The sequence below is a fragment of the Macrobrachium nipponense genome, chromosome 21 (assembly GCF_015104395.2).
Source record: "Macrobrachium nipponense isolate FS-2020 chromosome 21, ASM1510439v2, whole genome shotgun sequence".
Taxonomy (NCBI): Eukaryota; Metazoa; Arthropoda; class Malacostraca; order Decapoda; family Palaemonidae; genus Macrobrachium; species Macrobrachium nipponense.
This window is the reverse complement of record NC_087212.1, coordinates 8,630,942-8,635,941: the sequence shown is the minus strand read 5'-3', so window position 1 is coordinate 8,635,941 and position 5,000 is coordinate 8,630,942.

Genomic DNA, 5,000 nt, shown 5'->3' with positions numbered 1-5,000 from the left:
AATATATATATAATATCCATGAATCCATGGCAGAAAGGTGAGCGAAAAGCTGGGGACTTGAAACAATTACTTTCGTAGTTTATTCTACATTTTCAAGTTCACACTAAATATAATCGATTATATTCAGTGTGAACCTGAAAATGTAGAATAAATTACGAAAGTAATTGTTCCAAGTCGCCGGTTTCACTTACCTTTCTACAGTGGATTTAAGGACATATGTAATATATATATATATATATATATATATATATATATATATATATATATATATATATATATAAACCAATCAATCAATTCCGTATCCCTTGAGAAAGCGAAAGACGTTTGGGAACAGAGTTCAATGTTAACAGAAATATCGCCGACCCGAATGAGATATAAAGCACTTCAAAGACCGTCCGTATTACATCCATATTTCACCGTCTTCCCAATTCTTTGCTGTTTACTGTAGGGTTCCTTTGATGGTGAAGTTTTGTAAACAAACCCATATAGATTTTATTTGCCGAGAGGGGCCACGGAATCTGTCAACGTCCTCATGGCGGTGGAATTGCAAGTTTTGATTACCTTCGGGAGGCCAGCCAACTACGCTCGTGTTTCCAGCATTTCTTGATGATGATTGAAGAGACGAATAGAACATATTCCCGAAAGCTCTCTGTAGAGATACATTTTTAAATATATATATACCGATCTAGAAAGTCTAGAAACGACTAGGAATCGACTGAAATCTTCCACAGAATTTCAACGATATTCTTCAACAAAGATCTATTTTCTGTAATAATAAAATCCGAGTGGATCTTTCTTGTTTGTCCGTCCCGGGTGGATCGGTAGGTATGGGATCAGGAGGGTAGGGGGAGACATGACGCATCCACTCTCCTCTAAATCTGTTTGTCCGCCCCGGGTGGGGGGTAGTGGATTGGGTTGGGAGGGTTGGGGCAGATGACATATACATCCTCCTACTGTAAACCTGACCCGTGGCGAGATAGGTAATGAATCGGGAGGGTAGGGGGCACATGACACATACATCCACCTTCAGCAAACCTTTTTGTCCACCTTGGGTGGGGTGGGGTAGGTAGGCGATCAGGAGGGCGGGGCTCATGACATACATCCTCCTGTAAACCTGGTCCAGACCAGGGTAGGTATGGGATCTGGAGGTTAGGGGAGACATGACACATCCGCCCTCCTCCTCCAAACCTGTTTCTCCGCCTTGTGTAGGAGGGCGGGGTAGGTAGGGGATCAGGAGGGTAGGGGCACATGACACATGCATCCTCCGCCTGTAAACCTGACATGGGAGGGTTGGGGCACATGACACATACATCCACCTCCTGCAAACTAATTTGTCCGCCCCGGTTGGTGGTGTGGTAGGTTGGGGATAGAAAGAATAGGAAAGACATGACGGAAAGTGCCGGGTCTCAGCGCAGAGTAGCACGCACCACCAACCTCGTTTTATTATACCTTGGGGCACGTAGAAACATAACACACCTGACGCAGGCAGACATAATAAAAGGTTATTCCCCTTCTGAATACGTGGATGTCACTGTTATTTTGTCGATTATTATCTCTCGTTTCCATGACGCAACATTACATAAAAATTACTTCAGACTAATCCTGTTGCAACACAGATCTTTCGGCTCAACATTGTAACCATGATTATGCGTATGTATTTAGATACGATAAAAATATTAATCTCTCATTTTACATATAGTGCTGATTCCAGCTGAAAATCAAGTTGAATTTTACTTTTAAAAAAATCATCTTTCGCTCTCTAAATAAATTCAGGTTATAATAAAAAATTCAGCTGAATGTTTTCTCATATATATATATATATATATATATATATATATATATATATATATATATATATATATATATTGTTATAGGAAGTCTCGGTAGTTTGAGACGAAACTTATTCACGGAATATTATATTAGTTTTCTAAATATAAAATGCGAGTTACTTTGAAACAAATGGGTAAAGTTCAAAGATTTATAAGAAATAATCTCTCTCTCTCTCTCTCTCTCTCTCTCTCTCTCGCCTAAGAGATCTACTAACTTGAGTGGTGATAGTTCAGAGTTATCGTCAGCGCTGTATACTTTTCGGATCCCAAGTTCAAGACTTGCTCAGGCCATGATATAGATTTTCCCGTGTGCTACGAATAGGAAAAGCACAGGTCTAATTGCCTATATACATCTTTAGTTAATAATGTGGAAGTTTTCCATGCAGGGGTTCCATCCATGGCCTGACAGCGACCATTACACAGATGTATCCGTCGAGGACGGATACATCTGTGTTTGTATGGTGTTTTTACGTTGCATGGAACCAGTGGTTGTTCAGCAACGGGACCAACGGCTTTACGTGACTTCCGGACCACGTCGAGAGTGAACTTCTATCATCAGAAATACACATCTCTCACTCCTCAATGGAATGGCCGGGAATCGAACCCGCGACCACCGAGGTGGAACGCCAACACCATACCAACCACGCCACTGAGGCGCTGTCAAAGAGGAGCACGTACGTCTGGCACCCACGTCCTAAAATAATACTAACAGAGGGATGGGCTACTGCTACCGGCTGCCCTATAAAGCAAGAGCCCGTGCCAGCACAAGGCTGGCTTAATCTAAGACGACGATGGACACAACCAGGACCCACTGAGAGGACTTGCTACAGCTCCTCACAAGGAGTCATTTCGAATGTGTTGACATCACCTGGCAGCGGCGTCCTTCTCTCGTCTTTCCTTCACTTTGTCAATCCTTTTCTGTTGCTCTCTACATCCGAAGCCTCTGCCTCTTCCTTCTTCGTTCTTCGTACTTCAGCAGTCTGTCTCCGAGGACAAGTTTATTTACTCTCCGTCTTTATATTTCTGTTTCAGCTGTACAATAGACGGCGGCAAATGAAGGCGAAAAGTATGATCTCGGCTCTCTTTTCATCGTAGAGAGAGAGAGAGAGAGAGAGAGAGAGAGAGAGAGAGAGAGAGAGAGGGGAAGCCAGTGTTTACCCTCACCTGCTGGTCCCACGGAGACCAATTACAGCTGACAAAAGAAACTAGGTGAATAATCTTATCAGCGATTGCCTTTAATCGCAGTCGCCTTGTTTGTCTCTCGAGAAAAACAAAACAAAAACAAACGGAACTGGATGGCGTGGTGTCCACCTTGTGCCTCCTCCCCGTCCTTCTCCGCCTGCATCCCCACCCCCCATCTTCTGTTCCTCCTCCACCTTCTCTTTCTCCACCTCCGCATTCTCCCCCGGCCCCTCCTCTCTCCATCTCTTCCTCCTCCCCCTTCTCCCCACCCTTCCTCCTCTCCATCTCCTCCAACTTCTCCCCCTCCTCTCTCTCATCTAACTCCAAATTCTCTCCATCCTCTTCATCTCTTCTTCCCTCCTCCTCTCTTTCCTCCACCTCCTACCTCACCCCGGGCCTCCTCCTTTCCAATCTTTTCCTCCTCCTCCTCCCATTTCTCCACCTCTACTCCCGCCTCCTCCTCTCCATCTCTCCCTTCCCTCTCCACCTTCTACTCCCGCCTCATCCTCTCCATCTCTTCATCTCCTCCTCTTCTCCACCTCCGCCTCCTTTTCCCCGGCCCCTCCTCCTCTCCATCACTTCCTCCACCTCCCCTTTCTCCTACTCCTCCTTCCACCTCCCCACCTCCTCCACCTCCATCCCCCTCCCCCCTTCCTTCTTCCTTCCTCCTTCCTCCTCCTCCTCCTCCTCCATGTGTGTCTGTGTGTTTATATAAACATATATATTTATTCCTGAGGTGTATATCTTTCTCCATAAATTCCATTTTTTGTACCGTCGGCCGACGGGGATGTTTTATCTCTCCTTCAATAAATCTCGCGTCGGCGAACAGTTGCCTGCAAGCCTTCAATAGCGTGTCGGCGGCGGCGGAGGAGAAGATCACGTCTCGCTGAAGAAGAAGAAGTCGTCTTACTAAAAGAAGAAGAAGTCGTCTTACTACAAGGAGAAGAAGAAGACGTCGTCTTGCCCTTGCGAGAGATAAGAAATATCGGGCCTCTTGCATAGATGGACCTTTTAAGTTCGACTTTCATTCTCTGGATCTCTTCAGCAATGTGAGATATATACATACATTAACACATATAATTTATATATTATATATAGATATAATACATATACTATATAATCAATATATATTATTATATAGTATAAATATATATATATTAGATATTATAATGATATATTACGATATACCATATATTATTATATAAACATACACATTATATATTTATATTATATTATAATATATATAATAATATATATATTAATGATATATATAATATATATATAAATATATTATAATATATATACTATATACATATATATTTTATAATAGTATATTATATTATCTTATTATTATATATAGATATTATATACTAATCTACATAATATTAATTAGTATTTTATTTTATATATTTATATATCTATTATATATATATTATTAGATTATATATATATATATGATATATATATATGTATATAAAACATATATTATATCAATGAATTTTATCAATTGTCACCGTGACTCATGTACAAACATTAAGCTACAAATGTCCCTTTAATGTACAATTCGCTCTGCCTCAGAAATCACATATTTTCATATACGTTAACCGAAGGAGAATTTTATTTTTAGCTTACAATAAATTCGTCGTAGCGTGGATCGAACCAGCGGAAGACCAGAACTGAGAACTGCGGTGACGCGCCTTAAACCACAGGGCCAACATACATACATGCTACATACATACATATACTCATATATATATATATATATATATATATATATATATATATATATATGATATATTTCACTCCTTTTGAAAAGTCATTCCAAGGCGTACGAAGGAAATAGAAATAAAAAAAAATATATATTCGCCGTCGAGCTTTTCGGCGAAATTCGTCCATACCAAAATTTATACATTTTTTGTTTTCGACGGCTGGACTTGATGAAAATATTTTCACACTAGAAATGACGAGTAAATAAGAAATAGAACGCCG